Source organism: Petaurus breviceps, unplaced genomic scaffold (genome assembly GCF_028583685.1).
Source record: "Petaurus breviceps papuanus isolate PSGF00001 unplaced genomic scaffold, PetGlider_PUasm1.0 685, whole genome shotgun sequence".
Classification (NCBI taxonomy): Eukaryota; Metazoa; Chordata; class Mammalia; order Diprotodontia; family Petauridae; genus Petaurus; species Petaurus breviceps.
The window spans coordinates 1,168,746-1,190,825 of NW_027186455.1; the positions used below are offsets into that span (position 1 = coordinate 1,168,746).

Here is a 22,080-nt window from a genome sequence, read left to right on the forward strand (position 1 = left end):
ACCAGGAATTATTCCTTTGTATATTTGCATATTCCATCTCTGTCACTCTTGCTTTTGCTAATTTTAGACTATAAACTTTTTAAATTGCGTGGTATATTAAATAATTTTTTGTGTGTCTTAAATAATTTTTTGTGATTTTTGTTTTTCAGGTTCAAATGATTCAGGGTAAATCCAAGGAACAATCATCAGTATATGTAGAATTGCCTATTGTGCAGAAGCTTTACTTTATGTGTGTTTTTTTATTAGAAGGTTAGCATTCTGTGGATCTAACATTGTCATCTAGCATACCTTCTTTCAAAAGTAATCTAATTCATACTTAAATTCTTATAACATGATTTCAGCAAATGTAAAGGTAAGATACATTTTTTGTTTTTAAAGAGCATTAGGAATTTTAATTTCTGAAACCCTGAAAATATATTTTACATAGTGCTTCAAATTTTCAGTGCTACCTAGGCTCATTAAAACCCATAGCCAGCACCAGTGATAAACCTCTCTAAAGTTAGCTTGGAGTTAGGTTGCTACTTGGAAAATAGTAACACAGTCTGTCACTCAATGATACCCTATAAATTAGCCAAATTCCAACTTTACTGGGGGTAAAAATGCAAACTTCTTTCATATGAAGCCTTGGCATTAGGCAATAAGGAGTAATAGGTCTTTCATGCTAGTGATTAAAAGTAGTGTTACATTTGTTTTTAAATAATAGGTGCTTTTCCTTTATCCATTTGTGGCATGCAGTGGTCAGGAGAAATACTTAAAAAAAAACATTTATAGATTTTTTTAACATTTTGCAGACTTCTTCACATGGATTGTTTCATTTGGTCCTCACAACAACCCTATGACCTGTGATGTAAGTGCTGTTATTATCCCCATGTCACAGATGAGGGGCCTGGTATCTAGATTAAATGGTTTGACCAAAGTAACATAGTTTATAAATGGTTGAGCCAGGATTTAAACACATATCTTTCTTTAAAAAAAATTCAATTAAGTTTTTAAAAAAAATTTGCTTGTGATTACCTCCCCTTTCAGACTTCTAACCCCCCAAAAGGGGGAGGGGGAACTTTATAACAAATAAGCATAAATATGCAAAGTAAATTCCTAAACTTACCACTTCAAAAAATGTTTGTCTCCTGCATATAAAGTCCATCACTTCTCCGGATATGGGTAACTTGCTTCATCATTCCTTCTCAGGAATTCTGGGTTGTCATTACATCAATCAAAGTTCTCAAGTCTTTTCCTTCTTCAGAAGGAATTTTTAAACAAGTCATCTATATAGAAGACAGAATTAAAGTCCTTGAAAGCAGAGACTTCATTTTTGTCTTCATATACCAAGCATCTAATAGAATTCCCAGAATGTATTAGGCACTAAGTAAATGTTAGTTGAATCAAAGAATACAAGACCTGTGTGTCTGTGTCTGTATGTAGCTGTATCTCCTCTATTTTATGCATGCTCATATTCATATCTCTACTTAAAATAGGATAGTTGTCTAAAAGAAGGGAAGAATATGTTAAACATAGCTCTCCTTTACAAAAATCCTTTTGATGATTTAAAATATTTTTGAGATGCCAGAAAGAGAAGATAAAACTCTTAGCTTGCAGAAAGCTAAGACTGGTGATTTAAGAATAGGATTAGAAGCAGATAAGCAGAATAAATTGTGTTCCTAAACCAGACCAAGAAATTTAGATTAAAGTAGACTGGGCTACAAAGAATTTAAGCCACTAAAAATCACTTAAAATGTTGTATTTATTTGCTAATTGTGTTATGTGATGAAGTCTGAAGATTTGGTAAATAAAAAAGTGACTCTAGTGTGTTCAAAGTGTTTCTTCAAAACACCAAACTTTTATGTGTTTTTCAATATTAAAATATCTCCCAAGATATGCTGTATAACAAATGTATCAATGAATTCTACTCCTAAAATAAAATTTTCTTACCATTACTGTATATGCATTCAGTTTTATTGAGAACATTTAAAATAGCTAAACTGCATCAAAGTTTGTGACTTCTTTGTGGACAATAAGTAAGGCATACTCAAATATCCAAATTTCTCCCCCTTGTGAAGTTAATTCACATTTAATTAATTCAGAAACTCATGATTCTTTGTATGCCTCCTCCCTCCCTCTGCATTCTAACGGCAAGTTCACAACAATTGCATTAGAAAATCATTGACTAGGTGGCCAGGTGGCTCAGTGAGTAAGAGCACTGGCCCCAGTGTCAGGATGACCTGGGGATCAAATCTGGGCTCAGATACTCAACACCACACCCAGAAATAACTGGCCATGTAACCTTGAGCAAGTTATTTAACCCCAATTGCTTAAAAAAAAAAAGAAAATCATTGACTTAACAGCCATGATTGCCAGAAGTAGCCTAATGTTTTCAGTGATAATAGGAATGTGCATCTGCTTGGATTATAGGGCTAAAGTAGACACCCTGCATTGACTATTCTAGCTACAATAACATATGTGGTCCACTATTTCACAAACAGGGATGGTATGAGGTATGATAGAATTTGAAACCTTTTTATCCAATAATTTTAGAGGATAATAATAGTCCTGAAATATACTCGCCTAGTTTATTTTTGGTGCATTCAAATTGAAATAGTTTAAAGGAATGTTTTAAAAAGTGGGAGAGGGCCCAACCCACTAAGTTAGCTGTTCTTAAGTTTCTTTGTGTCATGGATCTCTTTGGCACCGGTGAAGCCTATGTAGCCCCTTTATCAATAATATTTTTAAATGTCTATTTTAAATGTAAAATACATAGGATTAAAAAGAAAACCAATTCTATCTATTTAAATACAGTTAAAAGAGGTATTCTTTTTTTTAAACCAAGTTCATGGAATCTCAGAACTCTAATTTAAAGCTTTAGCTTCTGTTCTTCCTAATATAAAATGAGAACATCATTTGAATCTTAATTACCTCTTCCTGCCAAGAAAATTATACTATAACTCTTATCTGTACCACAAATCTATGTGAGTAAATACAAGTATTTCCTACAACTTGCACTGCTCTTAATAGTTATATGACTTCAGCTTTCAGGAAAGAAGAAAGAATTTATTATGGTACTATCTATATAATTTAGGTCTACTTCTCCATTCTTGAAATGTGACCATGTAAAGTCATGTGAAATATATGATTAAAGATGAGTTATTTTAGTGTTTATCATTGGGGTAGAAATTAGGATAATCCAGATGTCAATACGACAATATATATAAAGACCTTTTGTAGCAGGGTTTCTTACCCTGGGATTCATTGACCCTAAGGAGCCTATGGGCAGATTTTAGGGAGTCCATTACTGTGGGGAAAGTTACATCTTTATTTTCATTAACCTCTTAAGTTTCCTTCAATTATGAATGTAGGCAACAAAATACAATTCTGAGAAAGGATCCATAACCTTCACCAGACTTCTGTAAGGATACAAAAGGGTTAATAATCCCCAGCTTATTAGGAATTGGGTATTCTGTCATATTAGGAACTTGGATTGTAGGAACACTGGACTGAAAGTCAGGAGACCTGTGTTATAATCCTTAACTCTGCCACTAATTAGCTGTGTGAAGAAACATGGGTAAATTCATTTATACTTTCACTCATCCTCAGTTTCTGCATCTCTAAAATGATTAGATTATCTTAAAGTTTCAGCCGTTGACTATAAAGATGTCTGAAGTTGTTTCTCATCCTTCCCATCTTGATTGGTTTTCTTTTAAAATTTAAATGCAGTTCTTGAAAAAGCTATGTCATTTTGAAAGAGACTTGAACCCAAGGCTCCTCCTAAATTGAATGCTTTTCTCACTTTAACAATTTGTCTCTAATTGGATTGAGCTGCATGAGATGCATACAGACCAACACAGTGACCAAACATTATCACTGCAGAACAGTGCAGACCACCTCAAATGTTAAATTACATGAGATTGTTTCTAAAGGATATAGAAAAAGACTAGAGAAATCAGTATGGGGATGGAGTGAAAGGGACTTGACAAAGTGAATTTATAGTGAATTGAAAAGGACATTCTTAGCTGTGAGAATAGTATGAGGAAAGTGGAAGATTAGTATGAAATAGCCACCTATTCCTCAAGTTTCATCTACTAATTGGTATCTGTCTTTGGAATCTAAGCTTAAGGGATGTGACTTTTAAATTCTTTTTTACTCATCCTCAGCTGTTAGCCCTTTCTTGTAGAAAGCAGGCCCTTTTTTTGTTTATTGAATTAATTATAATAGTCAAATGAGATAATATTAAGGAGGGTGAGAGCCAGTTACCTTTTGAACTGAGAACTGCATGATGAAAGTACCAGTATGCTGAAATGCTAAATTCTAGTGACATCATTTCTTCTAGTCTAACTTCAACCAGCAATGACTTTACTGTACCTATCAAGTAACCTGACTAGATCATGTAGGTCACTGCTAATGTATATAATTTAAAGCATTTTGAGAATCAGTATGAATGAATATAAAATTATTTCAGTTTAAGAAGTATCACAAAAAGGTAATTGACTTGTTCCTTATTAGAAATATTTTTGTTGTCAGTTATTATACAGAGTACATAGTGTACTGCCCTTTAATTGGATTATTTCTCAAGCTGAATGAAGCTTCCAGAATTAACTTCTTAATACACTTAGGGCTACCCACTATTCCTTCTCTATAAACCCTACAGCATCAAATACCATCTTTAGAATTAAGGCTCTTTGAAATGTGAAAGCCCAGTATAATTGTCAGGACATGATTGTAAATTTGTTATTTGTGTTTTTTTTCTGCATTCTGTTTATAGTCACATGAAATGTTCCCAGATTTTGTGGAAGCAGGTTATGAAACAAAAAGAAAGTTGATCTTTGCTTGGGAGGCTTTACTTTCAGATGAAACCACTGGAAAAACATTCACTTATACAGGCAGGCTTGGTATTTGGCTGCCTGCCATCATATAGGTAGCTGTACCCAGAATGATGGGCCTCCCCCGAAGCAAGTAGCGTTTTCGTGCCTTTTTGTTTTTGTAAATGCCCTGCAAAAGTTTCGCTGCCAGAATGCACATGCCAATAATGTTGCCCTATTTATATGCCAGGGTTGGGCAGAGCGCTTTCCTCCTAAGTTCCTGGCACTGCTTATCATGCACACACAACTGCTAAAATTATCACATTCAGAACAGCCATGTCTGTTGTAGGCAGAAAAGGGAAAATGTTTGCAAAACTTTACAAATACTTTTCAAATACAAGAAAGGCCCACTACATTGTAATGAAGACTTCCCTAACATTTCCTGTTCACTGATCAAGAACAGACTTAGATTAACTTGGTGTCTGTCATTGAGATAAGTGTTGGTTTACAGTGTAGTGGTTTTTGTACTTTATCACGGGTATGAAAGTTGAGATTGCCAAAACTTCATTTTGATTTCAAGAAGAATTCATTTGATTGGCATTGTTTGAAACAGAATTGATAAATCTTTAGTTGCAGTTTTATTCATTGCTCATCAGCTTACTAGTTAAGCTGTGTGGTGGTAATTAACAACCAAAGGTTTGTTTGTTGGTAATATAACAATTCAGAGGATATGCAACCACATTCTTTCCTGGAAAATAATCATATAGTATCTGAGTCACTGCCCTAGCTAGACCTGTATGTTTCCTGTTACCGGTCCCTGAACAAATTCTTCTGTTGTATTGTAGAAATAACAAAATGGGATAACTAACAGATATTTCTATCATACCACCGTACATAAATTGACATACAGCAACATAAGCAATAAAGTATTTTAGGTACAATGTGTTACTACCTACATAGCATGCAAGCTATCATTGTCTTAAAATCATAGCAGACTTTTTAAAAATAGGACTTTCAGGATTACAAAGTACTTTGCATATGTTGTCTCACTCAAGTCTCTCAACAGGCCTGAGAAGTAGATCCACAAGTATTATCCCTGACAAGTAAACTAAGGTTTGGACACATTAAAACCCATGGTTACACAATTAGTATTGGAGGTAGGAGTTGGATCCAGGTTTCTGATGATTCTAAACTCAGGAACTTTTTTTTTTTACTTATACCAGACTGTCTCCTGTTACTAAGCCTATTCTTGTAACTTTGGGTAAGCAGTTTAACGTTTCATCAATGACCATGGTATAAGAAGCTAATCACATTGTTAGGAACATGGGATCCTCTATCTAGAGCTGGAATGGACTTCAAGGGCTCTCTAATCCAACTTCACTCATTTTACAGAGGAGTAAACTGAGGGTGGGGGGATGTCACTGATACAGATGAAATTTGAACCCGAACCTTCAGCTTCCAGAGCCAGTTCTCCTGCACTTAGATTGAACCTAGATTTATCTCAAGATATATAATGCCGGGGTGGCTAGGTGGCACAGTGAATAGAGCACCAGCCCTAGAGTCAGGAGGACCTGAGTTCAAGTCCAGCCTCAGACACTTGACATACTTACTAGCCGTGTGACTGTCACAACCCCAATTGCCCTCTAAAAAGCAAAAAAAAAAAAAAAAGATATATAATGCCTAGAATTAACCTTTGACTAGAATACATACAGTGATTTTGCCCTTTCTTCTGCTGTATAAATTTCAGTCCAGAAGACAGCTCATACCACAGTTTCTCTGTGAACATTTGCAAATAATTGAAGTTCTCATTAATTGCTCCTAGCTGAACTCCTAAAGCACTTATATTATATATTGGACTATTGACTCTGTTGTTCTCTAATGCTTTATATGCTAGTTTTGTCTCCCTAAATAAATTTCTTGTAAGTAGGAACCATAATATATGTTCATACATGCTTGTTGACTTTTCCTTCTTTTATATCTGCCACACTAGATGTTCAGTCAATACCTGTGTAATGACCATGCTTAAATTTACCCAAATATTAAACCATATAATAACTAGCAAACATGTTGGTCGCTTATTGGCTATAGATATTCTAGGATTTTTGGCAAGGACTTCCCAAAGCTCTGTATTGGGCCTTCTTTTCTTTCTTTACTCTCTTTTTTGGTCATTTCATCAGTTCCCATATTTAAATATATCTAAGCAGATGACTTCTACCTATCTGTTTATCTGTCTATCCACACATACATCTATTTATATGTATTCATGAGCAGAAAATACCTCCAATGGATCCATGATATCAGTGTGAGTGCTGTCTCCATTACAGATTGCAATTCATTCATACTTGCCTATCTTGTGCCATTTTTTTGTGTCCATATCTTGTAAGATATTCCTCACAGGGAATCAATCCATCCAACTTATGAGCCTTCCTCCTTTTTTCTTAACATTGTGGTGCCAGCAACTGGCCGTGTAAGATGGATGGTGAAAATAAAGAGTTGGACTAGGTGAGTAGTATAGTTGATTATATATCTTTCCTGTTTATACGTGGAAAGTTTCACAGTGAACTTTGGATCACCAGTTTCCCAGGAATCCATTCAGCTAAATATAGATATCAGCAAAGACCTGCTACAAGCAAGCTACTTCCTGCACGTCCATATTGCTTGTAGCAGACACAGCAATATTTCTTGATACTGATTGCTAAATATTCTTTTGGGACTTTGCACCCTCCCAGATTCAAACAAGTCAACAAGTCCTTGGACTTGGACATCTGTTCAAGAATCTGTTAGACTTGGCCCCCCATATTGTGGGAGATACTAGTGGAGTATGTGGACTGAAACAACAAAGTTTATGTTGACTAAATTTGTTTAAGCAATTAAAATTATATGATTTTTAGAGCTGGAAGGGACGAAACAACACAAAACTTTATAGTTAAGAAACAAGACTCAAGAGGTTGAATATCCAATATCCAATTGAGTGTGCTTTCTGTTATATCAAATATATATATACATATATATATATACTTAAATTCACAAAAATATTTAACTCATATTTACAAGATAATGCTAGTTTTTTTTTCAGATTTTCATACTTAGAGTGAACACTTACCCTAGTGAGCTACCATTAATCATCAGTGAGCCTCTAACAAAGATAAGAGTATTAGACAAGATTTGGGCTTTTCTTTTTTTCAAACCTAATAACTTATTTCAAGTGATAGAAACTTAATATTTTTTCCTTGGTTGAGGAATATTGCAAACTGAAGAGCCAGGTCATAGAACTCAGTTAAGCCATTAGGAATACTATTTTTTAGGACTAAGTCTGCACTACCACAACATCAACTATTGACCTATGAAACCAAGGGAAAGAGGACATCATAATCGCTTACCTAAATGATGCATCAGTATAAATAAACACATGTTTACCTAAAGATTACCTTTCAAGTTGTGATGACCTTAATTTTCTTTCTACATAATCACTATCCCTCCTCCCCACCTCCCAAGAAAAATAAAAATAAAAGCAAAGAGTGAAAGCAGGGAACAGAGCTTGACATGTAAAGCATAGTCCACATGTTAAAGATTTTTCAATGTGTTACTCAAAGACCATAATGAGGCTCTGACAAATCTAGATCTCTGATAATCCTGCCTAGAGATCACCAATGTGGTTCTTAAACCTCTGCCCACACTTACACTGTATAGCGAACCATTTGCCTTGTATTGTTCCAGCAGCTATTGTATTGTAGTGTTTTTTCCAGCAGCTGCTTGGACTATATTGTTTGTGTTTGGATGTATCTGTTGGCACAATGCAGTTATATCATTTCTCCACTTACTCCCTTTACATTCTGGCCAACAATAGCAGCCTTATATACATAGGCAAAATAAACAGTTACCTCCTTGATATGATTTGAAGGCAAGACATATACACATACATATACATACATACACACACATATATCTTGCCTACAGCTATCTAATTTTGTCATTAGAGATGATTCCTTTGGGTTAAGACAAATACCCTTTTTGAAAATGAAAATCTTCCTGGGAGAATTTAAGTGTAAGAATTACATTGTTTTCCAAATAATTTCTTCTGCTCCACCTACCTTGAAATGGAGCACAACAGGCTTGAGAGTTTTAATTGGAAAGAGGAAAGATAATTGGAACTTCCAGTATTGCTTTACAAAGATATGGGGAAAAAGAAATGGTTTTGGGAAATAAAAAAAGACCTTGAAAATGCTAAACTGCCTTGGAGCTAAAAGTAGGGAGAGTGAGATGAAAGAAGAGATCATCTGATCAAGCCTCCACATTTCTCAGATTAGGAAACAGAAGCCCAGAGAAGTAAAGTGAATTATCCAAAGTAATACTTTTAGAAGAGACCAGACTAGACATTCAGATTTTGCTTCAGAGTCCAATATACTTTTTTTAATCGTTATTTGGAACCTGACAGACATCGACAAGCATGAACATTTCCATATCAAAGAACAGAAAAAGAGAAAATATGTTATTCCAAAAAGACATGGAAAACCTTATATGATCTGATACAGAGTAAGTAAGTGGAACCAGAGTAATTGGTAGTATATCAGTATTGCAAAGATGAACAATGTTGAGGACTATAACTGATAATTAATGACATGATCAGAATCAAGAGAGCAATTTACACAATAATAATGACATTGTAAAAACAAATGACTGAGATTTATAAGAACTATGATCAATACAATGATAATTACATATATATTATTACATAACAGTATATCACATACATACAAAATTCAATATAATTCCAATGAACCAAGGGTTGCACATGCAATCCATTATAGAGTGGTGATGGATTTAAGCTACAGAATTGAGAAATATGTATTTTCATATACAGCCATTAAAAGAATGCACTTTGCTTGACTATACATATTAGTTAAAAGATTTATTAGTTTTTTTTGTTTGTTTATTGCCACCACCCCACATGAAGTTGGGGGTGGGAGGGAAAGAAAACAGATTTAGGTTAACTAAAAAAATAAGAGAGATAGGAGGGTACTACAAATCTGAAATGTTGCATGCACTTTTATCTTGGGTCTGATATATTGTTAGTTTTACATAACGGTTTTACTTCATTACAAGAGACTTCTCATGAAGTAGGAGTAATGTGTAAATGTAATAAAAATACATCAATAAAACTAAGTTTAAAAAAGACAAAGAGGATTGTATATGAAATGTAATTTCTTATGTACAGTCTTTTTTAGCATATATAAATTTTCTGTTCATTCCAGTGAAATTTTTAAAAATGCCTTATGGATGCTGTTTTTGACATCACCGTCACTAGGTCCATCTTCCTCTTCTATGCAAAAAAAAAACAAAACAACTTTTAAAAGCTTCATGTAACAATATAGTCGATCAAAAACAATTCTGCACATTGGCCATATTCAAAAATGTATGTTTCGTTCTTCACTTAACGTTTATTACCTCTGTGCCAGGATGTGGTGGAAAGCATGCTTCCTCATCAGTCCTCTGGACTCATGGTTGGGCATTGCATTGATCAGAGTTCTTACATCTTTCAGAGTTCTTTTTCTATATAATGTTGTAATCATTGTATAAACTGTCCTGGTTCTGTTCCCTTCACTTTGTATCAGTTCATACTAGTTTTCCCAGGTTTCTTTGAATCTCCCTCTTGTTTCTTATGGGAACAGCAATATTTCAATATATTTATATAACATAATTTATTCAACTACTCACCAATTGATGTGTACCCCCCTTTTTTCTAGTTCTTTGCTACAACAAAAAGTAGTTCTGAATATATGTGTATACACACAACACGCACATACATCTTTATATACATATGTGTGTATGTATATTTTGTTTATGTATTTTTTTACATATGGGTCCTTTTCCTCTTTGATCTCTGAAGTATATGGACATATATATGTATACATACACATGAGGTGTTATCATGTCAAATAACAGGCATAGTTTGATGACTTGGTATAGTTCAAAATGACTTTCTAGAATGTCTGGACTCCCTCATAGCTCCACCAATCACTATTATATTAGCATGCCTATTTTTCCTAGCCCATTCTACAACTATTATTTTCTTTTATTGTTATCTTTATCAAACTGGTAAGTATGATGTGGAACCTCAGAGTTATTTTAATTTTCATTTCTCTTATTAGTTGTTTATAACTTTTTTTTCCTTAAGTATATTACTAGATTATTTCTTTTTTAAGAACTGCCTGTTCATATCATTTGAACATTTATATTTTGGTAATGGATCTTTTCTCACATGTTAAAAAAAATCAGTTCTCAGTACATGTTGGACATCCACACTTCATCAGAGAAATTTACTACAAAAGTCGATATCTCATACAGGCTTTCTTGAAATTAAAATTTGTTACATATTTTGAATCCTCTCATATTATGCTATGGACATGGCATGTTTTTTTCTTTCTAACTTTGTATTCAAGTTCCAATATTTAAGTTTATGATATGTTTTAGTTTTCTTTTCTCTATTCTGTATTTGCATTCTGGCATCTGAGTCTAAAATAAAATTTTAAAAATAATAATGCTGATAATGGACATTCTTGCTTCATCCCTGATCTTAATAGAAAGTCTTCTAGGTTATCCCCATTATAAATAAAGCTTGCTCTTGGTTTCAGATAGATACTATTTATTTTTAAGAAAAACTCCATTTATCCCTATGATTTCTATTATTTTTATTAGGAATGGGTGCTGTATTTTATCAAAAGCTTTTTCTGCATTTAATGATATAATCATTTTTTTGTTGGTTTTGTTATTGATAACATCAATTATGCTTACAATTTTCCTAATATTAAACCAGCCCTACATTACTAGCATAAATCCAACTTGGTTATATTATCTTTGTTATATTCCTATAATCTTGCTAAGTATTTTATTTAAAATTTTTGCATAAATCTTCATTAGGGAAATTGGTCTACATTTTCTTTTTCTGTTTTATCTTTCCCTGGTTCAAGTGTCAAAACCTTATTTCTGTTATAGAATGAATTTGGTAAGATTCCTTCTTTATCTATTTTAAAAACCATTGGGGTGGCTAGGTGGCGCAGTGAGTAGAGCACCGACCCCAGAGTCAGAAGGATCTGAATTGGGATCCAGTCTCAGACACTTAGCGTGCGCGCGCGCGCGCGCACACACACACCTAGCTGTGTGACCTCGGGCAAGTTACTTAAACCCCAATTGCCCTCCAAAAAGCAAAAAACAAAACAAAGCAAAACATTTACATAGTATTAGAATTAATTGTTGTTTAAACATTTAGTAGAGTTTTCTTACAAGTCCATCTGGTTTAGGTAGGTTTTTTCCCCTTAGATTTTTTCTTTTTTCCTTTATTAAAAAAAGGGGGTGAGGGAACAGGTAAAAGGAGAGTATAAAAGGATGTTTAAATTTATGGGAATGGGAGGATGGGGGAGGATTCTTGGAGGATGATAGACAAGTAATAGGAAGGTAAAGTAGTGGGTAGAAGCAAAGTAGAGGAAGCAGGAGGGATAGGAAACGAAATATGCACAAACAAAAACAAAAATCAGGAATAGAGTATGTCTGGAAAGTATATATCTATATATGTATGTATATATCTATAGCTATAGAGAAATATATCTAAACTTTATTGTAGCCTTCAGAGAGGGGAGGGGAAAAAGAACAAAGTAAAAAAGTGCACAGTGGAGAACAAAGGAAAACTTACAGGAAAGCAAAGATGGACAATTCTTAGCACAACATATATTATTTATCATACAGGTTTTCTTGAAATGAAAATTTATTTTTACCTATTTTGTTTTGTTTTTGCTTTTATTTTTGGAGGGGGGAAGGCTGGGTAATTGGGGTTAAGTGACTTGCCCAAGGTCACATGGCTAGTTTTTTGGGTCAAGTGTCTGAGTCCACATCTGAACCCAGGTCTTCCTGACTCCAGGCTGGTGCTCTACTCACTGTGCCACCTAGCCGCCCCTGTTTTTGTTTCTTTTATCCATTCTGTATTTGTGTTCTGGCCTTGGAGTCTAAAATAAAATTTTTAAAAAGTTGTTCTCTCCCTTGTTTCCCTTCTCATTTTAACTGCATTGATTTTTCTTTGAGCAAAAGCTTTTCAATTTTATGTAATTAAAGTTGTCCATTTTATTTCCTGTGATTCTTTACATCCCTGATTTAGTCAAGAACTTTTCCTTTACAGATAATTTTAAATGGTTTGTCTGCTGTTCCTGCAACTGGTTTATGATCTAACATTTTATATCTAAGTCATGTATGTATTTGGAGGTTACTATGGTGTATGGTATGAATGTCCATCTAAATTTAATTTCTACCAGACTCCTTTCTAGTCTTCCCAGTATTTTTTATTTTTGATTGATTGGTGAGTCTTTGAGTCAGTATTAAGTCTTTAGGTTTTTTTAAACATTGTGTATCCACTTATGTTTGTTTTCTGCTGGATCATGTATGCCTGATCTGTTCCATTGATCATATTTTTTTAAACTTTTAACCAGCATCAAATTGTTTTCATGATTATTGCTTTGTGGAATAGTTTGAGATGTCATGTTTCTTCCCTTCTTCCCTATCTTACCCCCTTCCTTCTGACTTAAAAAAAGTTCCCTGGTAGCTCTTGACCTTTTCTTCCTTCAGATGAATTTTTTTACCTTAAGCTATATAGTAACCCTTTTATAATTTGGCATAAATTAGATGTGTAATTAGATAGTATTGTTTATTTTATTGGCATGGTCTAAACATGCATAATTTTTAATAAATTTCCTGTTTTTAGGTCTGTCTTTATTTCTGAAAACAGTGCTTAGGAGTTTTAGTCATAGAAGTTTTGTGTATGTGGTATATTTCTAAATATTTTATCCATTCTGCTTACTGCTGGGTTTTGTTAGTAATAGAAAGGAAGACTTGATAATGTGTGTGGGTTCATTTCATGTTTTACTCCTTTGCCAAATTTATTACTTCAATTAAATTTTACTTAAATCTGTAGCAGGGATATTCTGGTAAATGTTTAACAACAGGAGAGCAGAAAAGTTTAATCTGCATTATTAGCATTTTCTTAACTCTAGATAACTGAAACAATAAACCCAGCCCTTTTAATGTAGCACTTGCTGATTTCTGAGGTGGAAATGCTCACACTGAAATTTTAACAATCTTTTACAAGACAGCACACCCCTGATCTATAAGGTTCTCTAAATATATGATTATACTATTTTTGTTATTTTGTTTCTTCTTTGCATAAGCTTATTCCTTATATTTCTATAGCTAGCCTTTCTAGAACATTGCAAATAATGGTGGTGAGAGAAGAATCCTTTACTCTTCTTAGAAAGAGAGCTAGCATTTTTATTTATATATGATGCTATCTCTTGGTTTTAGATAATACTGTTTCCTCCATTAAGGAAGAGTCTATTCTTATGATTTTAATTTTTTTTTTGTAACAAGTGGGACTTTATTTTTAGAGTTTCAGAAGTTGAATTCTTTCTTTCTTCACTTTTTCCCTGATTCCCCTGATTTTAATAGATCTGGGTCATTTTTATTTATTTCTTGAAATATAGTTCCTAGACTTCTTTTTTTTGCTTTATATGGAGGGGGGAAGGCAGGGCAAGTGGGGTTAAGTGACTTGACTTGCCCAAGGTCACACAGCTAGAAAGTGTTAGGCGTCTGAAGTCGGATTTGAACTCAGGTTCTCCTCACTCCAGGGCCAGTGCTCTGTTCCCTGCACCACCTTGCCACCTCTGTTCTAATATTTCTTGCTGTCTCATGGAGTCATTGATTCTATATGTTATTCTAATTTTCAAGGAATCTATTACATGAGTAAGGTTTCCCATTTCTTTCTCCAAGCTATTTGCTCTTCTAATTCTTTCCTCCAAAACTTTTATTTTTTGTTTGTTTGTCTATCTATCCATCTATTTGTTTGTTTATTTATTTATATCTCTTGCCCCATTTCTTCTACTTCTGTGGAAAATCTTTTTTTTTCCCCTTTGAGTCTCTGTTTATTGTTCTTACAGAGTTACTCCCTCCTTATAGGTTACATTTTAGGTGTCTCTAGAGCTATTAGAGTTATTTATACTGGTCTATATCATATGCTTTTCACCTCTTCAGTCTTAGCTCTTGAATTGGGGTTTGGGAAGCTATAATGTTGTTTGCCTTGTACTGTCAGTTTTGCTTTCAGTCCCCTTGCCTATTGCTAGTGGACTTCAGGCTAACTTTTTGTACAATTCCTGGGTAAAGTTATTGTAGTTTCTCATTGGAATTCTTTATCATTATTTAGTTTGGTATAATTTTTAGGTTTCAGCTACACTAAATATGTTGGCACTGGGCTGTCTACCACCATTCAGGCAGCCTAAAAGTCTTATTTCTTAATTAATCTGGAAATCTCCATTTAGGCTATGACATTTCTAGAAATTTTCATTTGGAGGTTGGAGGAGACTTACAGATTCTATTTTCACTTTACTCTCTGCAGCTAATAAATCTGGGAATTTCCATTTGTGATTTCTAAAAATATGGTATTCCAGGTATTTTGTTTAGTGATGATTTTCAAAGAATCTGATGGTCCTTAAATTATCTCTCCTTGACCTATTTGTTTTTATAGTAGACATCTTAAATGTTCTATTTTTTTCAACTTTTACATTTTGTTCTAATATTTTGTTTTGTTTCAGAGTCCTTTGAGTCTGTTGACTCCATTACAAAAACTTAGATTCTACTATGCAGATAATGTTTTCTATCTTCCATTCTCCATTATCTTTTTCATAGTCCTTTCTACCAGAGGCCTTATTTCACTTATAATTTTATTTTTTATCTCTTGCTTCATCCAGGTACAATTATAATCCTTATAACCAAACCATTTTTTTTTCTCTAAGACTCTGCTTGTAGTCATTGTATAATCTACTTCTTTATTTATTTCTTTGGCTTTTCTTAATCCATATATAATTTTTAAATATGGTATTCAATGTCTTCTATTTATGTGACTTTTTTTAAAGCAATTTGGGTTAAGTAACTTGCTCAAGGTTACACAGCCAGTTATTTTTGTGTGGGTGCCAAGTATCTGAGTCCGGAACCGATCCCAGGTCTCCTGACTCTGGGGCTGGCGCTCTTACTGCGCCACCTGGCTGCCCCTATTTATATGACATTTTGTGCCAGAGTCAGGTTCTACCTCACCCACACCTTTAAATAATGTGATCAGGTCTTGTTTACTCCTCACCGAATATTCTGGGCTTCTACTAGTGGTTTCCACCTTCCTTGGTATGTCTACACTTAGAACACTGGAATATTTTAAGTTTTCCTGAATTGTCTGGAATTGAGGTGTGGGTCCTGGGAGCTCCCAGTGCTTATCCCCAAATTACGGCATTTTGATTTTCTTACACTCCCCTTCCCTACTCTTACACATATTTCAGGGTTTAGGTATCCTTAGGAAGCCTCTGATCAGGATGCAGGCAGGCTTTCTGGTTTTGTTTTTTTCTTCTGCTTTTGCTAATTTATTTGGTTTGATCCCTTCCCAGTGTAACAAGGCTTGCAGCTCTTTTTGTTCTGATTTGATCTAGATGAAGGAGCTTACTGCAGTTTCTTTTTTGATTTCTTAATAATTATTTGATCTGGTGCCTTTTCTTTTGCTGGCGTACATTTAGGAAAATCGGGTTCTTTTATGACATATCACACCAGCATCTTCACCAGGAATCCAGAGTGCTTTGTATTATGTTGGTCTCTAGACAAACCCAGACTAGTTGAGGATAAGGCAAATCTTTACTATAAAATCTTAGTCAATCTTGAGGGTGTGAGTCCCAATCAAAAGGTGTTACATTTTGTATGGCTGGCAAACTCCCACAACTCTTTAGTCTTAAAATTATGGAATTTAAAAAACTCAATATCTAAGCAAAAGTCACCATAGTTTGTTTTTTTCATCTCCATCCACCTTAGCCATACATTAGTTCTGTGAACTAATACAGTTCAGCCTACCATTTTCATTGCACCTGCTAGATCCCCATTCTATTGATAGTGTACTTCTTTTCATCTTTAATCTTTTCCTCTGTTACTCCTTCAATCTTCTGGTACTCACAGAGATGATTCCCTCAAGAAGACATCACATCCATGGCTATCCTTTCTAGAAATTCTCTCCAGCATCTTCTTATGTCTCCCATAGTTCTGTATGGAAAGGTTCATCTATGGTAGGGATTCATTAAGCACCTGTTGCATGCCAGACACTAGGGTAGGCACTGGGGATACAAATAGAAAGAATGAACCAATCTCTACTCTCAGGGAGGTTACATTCTAACACAGGAGACAATTCGAATATATGTGGAGATATATAGTAGAGATAAATAGACAGATATGAAATAAATACAATGTAAAGAAATATAACCTTACAAAAAAAGGCACTACTGTGTTTCCTCGATAATAAGACCTATCCCGAAAATAAGCCCTCCCCTTACTGTGTAAGATTCCTCTAAAATAAGCCCTCCCCCGAAAATAAGCCCTATTGAGATTGCTACTGTAGTGAAGGTGATCCCCTGCGCTACACGCTACATTACGGTACCCTCTGTGTAGCTTGAAAAAAACCGGAACCCCCATGAAATGCACGCCGCACTCCGAGCTGCATCCAATCAGAGCTGCAGCAGTGAGCGCGTCATCCTGTTCTTCCTCAGTGATTTGCTTATTGAATAAAGGTACATTTTTTTTGTTCACATTTACCTGTTTATTAAAATTGCTGTCAATGTTCATTAAAATAAGCCCTCCCCTGAAAATAAGCCCTCTGGTGTTTTTCTGTCCAAAAAAATTAATAAGACAGTGTCTTATTATCGGGGAAACACGGTAGCATCTGGGGAGAGGAGAGTCTTCCTACAGAGTATGTCACTTGAGCTGAATTTTTTTTCTAAGTAGATCATAGCTGATCATCTTGTAATATTGCTGTTACTTAGTACACAGGATATTTCACTTTGCATCAGCTTCTGTAAGTCCAGGTTTTTCTGAGAGCATCCTGCTTATCATTTCTTAAAACACACTAATATTCCATCACAGTCACTTAGCACAGTCTGTTCAGCCCTTCCCCAACTGATGGGCATCCCCTCAATTTCCAATTCTTTGCCTCCAGAAAAGAGCTGCTATAAATATTTTTGTACATATAGCTCCCTTTCCTTATTTTAAATCTCTTTTTGGATACAGACCTACTAGTGGTACTGCTAGGTCCAAGGGTATTTGAGCTGAATCTTGAAAAAAATCGGAAATTCCAAGAAATTGAAGAGGAAGAAAAGCATTCTGGGCATGGGGGTCAGCTAGTACAAAGGCATAATGACAAGAGAGAGAAAGTAAGTCAGCATGACTAGACCATACAGTGCAAGGAGAGCAATGATTTTTACGAAGTTTGGAAGGGGAGAATGGGGTCAATTTGTGAAGGATTTTAAATGCTTGATAGAGGACATAGAAGGAATCACTTGCAGGAGATGTTGTGGAGGTAGAAATGACAAAATTTGGCAATTTATTGGCTATATGGAACGAGGGATAGAGAATGGAGTTGAGGATGACACCAAGGTTGTCAACCTGGGTAACTGGAAAGGTAGCATTGCCTTCAATAATAATATGTAGGTTCAGAAGGGGAGCTGTTTGGCACAAAAAGGTAATGAATTTTGTTTTATCAAGATACCTATGGCATATGCATTTGGAATTGTGTAATAGGCAGCTGTGAGGAGGTTCTAGAATTTATGAGAATGAATAAGGCTGGATATTTAAATAATCCGAGAGAATAAATAAATCCATGACAATTAACAAGGTCATTAAATGAGAGAAGGGAAAAAAGAATTCCTAGGATAGAATCTTGTGGTACACCTATAGTAAATGAGCATCATAGGGATAAAGATTCATCAAAGGAGACTCGGAAGAAATAAATGAACAGATAAGAGAAGAACCAAGAGCATTGCCATGAAAGAACAGAGTATCCAAGGAGAAAGGGTGGTAAATAGTGTTAAGTGTTTCAGAGAGGTCAAGAAGGATGAAGATTTAGAAGAGGTCATTAGATTTGAGAATTGAGTTCATTGATAACTTTAGAGAGAGCAGTTTCAGTTGATTGATGGCATTGAAAATCAGACTGCAGAGGGTTTAGAAGAGAATTAGAATAGAGGAAGTAAAGGAACTCAGTATAAATGACCTTTTTAAAAGGTCTTTAGCTGAAAAAGGGAGGAGCAATATAGGATGATAACTAGCAGAAATGGTATGATCTAATAAGAGAATTTTTGAGAAAGGACATTTTTGAGGGAGGAACCAGTAGTGAGGGTGACACTGAAGATTGGAGTTGGGGGGAAGAGTAATAATGAGGTGCAATCTGATGGAGAAGATTGAAGAGGATGAGATCAATGCTATATGAGGAAGGGTTGGCCTTGGCAAGGAGTAGAGTCACCTCTTCATCAGAGACTAGAGGAAGAAATAATCAGAGATGTCAGAAGAATGGGGAAAAGAGAGAACTTCAAGTGAATAGTTTTGATTTTCTTAGGATGTCCTCCACTTGAGAGGGTAGGGGAAAAAGTTACTATAGGAGGCTTGGAAGGAAAAAAGGTTTGGAATAGCTGCTTGTGTTAATTGGGATAGACAAATCAATTAGGGAGAAGCAGAAAGACTGTCTTGCCTCTATGAAGATGCAGTCAGGATTGGATAGGATAGATTAATATTGGACTCAGTCAACAGGATTGTAAGACATTTTCCTTCAGCTTTTTTCAAGAGCTTGGGTATAAGAGTGATGGAATCAAATGTTGGGAGTAATCTGTGATTGGGGGCAGGGGTGTTATTTGGCAAAGTTTCAGCAACAATAGGACAAGGGAACAAAGGGTTTAAAAGCAGAGGGTAGTATAGAGTTGAACTGATATGCTAAGGAGTCAAGACTGGAAGGGGGGCTATTGTAGTCAGCACATAGGTGATTTCAGAAAGTGTGGAAAGGGGTGGACAGATTAGAGGTCATTGTGAGGATGAAAAGCTTTATGAGCAAATAAAAGAATCTTGGAGTTCTTGACCATAGATGTGATATGGGTTATAATAAGATCAAGAGTAAGATAGATAGTGGGGTAAGATGGGGTAAAAATAATATGAAGTGGCTCTCCCTGTGTACTGAGGTAGAGCAGACTAGTAGTGGCTATTCTTAATAAAAGTATTAGGAGAGAACAAGTGGGCTTTTTCTAGCGATGTTCAGTGATGGACAAAATATTTACCATTTTGCAGTTGACTGAAAGAAGTAAAGGGCATGATTTGCTGATTATGGAAAGCTGCTTTGATTTGGTAGGGGGAAAATGTCTTAAGTCTTTTTTCTTCTCCCCCAAAAAGTATGTCTCACATGTCAAAATCTTTGAAGATTTCTAAAAAGACATAATAAATAATCTTTTTTAGTGACCCTTGGATTAGATGAGGCATAAAACAGGGAAAAGAATGTTCACCAAAGGTTTTTGATATCGTGATGGCAGAGATCCATCATACAGTACAAGTTGAAGAGGGTTTCTTAGTGGATAATGAGGTCCTCCAGATGCTACTGTTTGCAAATGGTATTGCATTGATTGCATTCAAGTCTTGGAATAACACAGAACCTTTTGAAAGAGTACTTTAAAAAATGCTTTTTTGGGCCAATTACACGTGAAAACTATTTTTTAAAGTTGCCTTTAAAAATTTTGAGTTCCAAATTCTTTCTTCCATCCCCCACCCTGAAAAGCAATTCGATATGGATTATACGTGTGCAGTCATGCAAAACATATTTCCATATTATCTAAATTGCAAAAGAAAGCACACATACACACACACACACACACACAAAGAAAGTCAATAAAAAGTGTGCTTTGATCTGCATTCAGACTCCAATAATTCTTTCTCTGGTGGTGGATTCTAAATATATATGTATTGTTCCCTCTTAAACCCATTCCTGATGCAAGTAGGTTACCAGAACTACCAGCCCTCCTCCCCCATCTGATTCCTCTATAACAATTCTCCCTTTTGCACCTCAAATAATTACTCTTTTAACTCTTTTACTTTTACTGTTCCTGAATGGTTTTACTTTTGAAATTCATATCATTCTTAGGTTTACCCCAATCTTTCTTATAAACTATGCCATTATTGATAAGAATCTTAGACATCCATTTTACATTTTACAGATATAAAAAGTAAATTGTCGTTATAAGTCCCTTATATTCAGTCATTGTTCTCTTGGTTCTTATATGTTGAATCTTCTGTTAAGTTCAGGATTTTTAAAAATAAAGTCTTGGAAGTCTGAGAGTTTATCAAATGTCCATTTTTTTTCATTCAGGATAATATTTAACTTTGCAGGGTATGATATTTTTAGCTGGAGTTCTAGTTCTTTTGCTCTTTGATATGTTGTGTTCCAAGACCTACAGACCTTTAATGTCTCTGCTGCTAGGCCTTGTGTAGTTCTAATTGTGGTACCATCATATTTAAATTGTTTTAATCTTGATGCTTTTAATATTTTTTCCTTGAGCTGGGGGTTTTGGAATTTGACTATGATATTCCTATGAGTGTTCCTCATAGGATTTCTTTAAAGTGGTGATCAATGAATTTTTTTCTATTTCAACTTACCCCCTTGTCCTAATACTTCAGGACAATTTTCTTTGATTATTTCTCATATTATTGTATCAAGATTCTTTTTTATCATAATTTTCAGTTAGTCCAATTATTTTTAAATTTTCTCTTCTTGATCTATTCTCCAAATCTGTTGTTTTTCCTATAAGATGTTTCACTTTCTCTTCTATTTTTTCATTATTCATATTTTGGTTAATCATTTCTTGGTCTCAAATAATTTCACTGGCTTACTCTGCCCAATTCTAATTTTCAAGGTGTCATTTTCTTTGTTAAGATTCTGATCTTTGTAATCTTTGTAAAGATTCTCCTTTTCTAACTGATTAACTTTCCTTTCATACCCTTCTTGTTTTTCTTGGATTATTCTTATTTTCTTTTTTAGTTTTTCCTCCATCTCTATCATTTGATTTTTGAAGTCTTTTTTAAGATCTTCTATGAATTTGGGCAGGTGACCATTTAACATTACTCTTTGGGGGCTTCTTTACTTCAACATCTTCGTCTGAGGATGAACCCTGGTCATGTCTCTTCCCATAACAGGTTTCTAGAGTTGGATTCTTTCTCCTTTGCCTGTGCATGATTTTTGTGAAGTTATCCTAATTATTTGTAGTCACCTCTAGCCCTGGGGTGTGGTAAATAGTGCCTCTTGCCTCAGACCTTCAGTTCTTTCCTTTAGCCTGAAACCAAAGCCAAACTTCCAGCCTCCTGTAAGTGCCCACAGTCAGGGGCTTTCTGCCCCATTGCTTCTGGACTCACCAGGCATGTGCTGGTTCCT

At 34.9% G+C, this 22,080-nt stretch overlaps 1 protein-coding gene across 2 annotated transcripts in view; it reads left to right on the top strand.

The window, feature by feature from the left end:
* The first annotated feature begins 7,151 nt into the window (after window positions 1-7,151).
* The window catches only part of SYNE3 (spectrin repeat containing nuclear envelope family member 3), a 237,184-nt gene continuing 222,255 nt past the window's right edge, over window positions 7,152-22,080 (top strand). Inside the window, exon 1 of one of the 2 annotated variants that reach the window (XM_069104246.1) lies at window positions 7,152-7,292. The gene's annotated coding sequence lies outside the window, so the exon portion shown is untranslated. The remainder of the gene's footprint in view (window positions 7,293-22,080) is intronic. The other variant, XM_069104245.1, reaches the window with a different exon arrangement.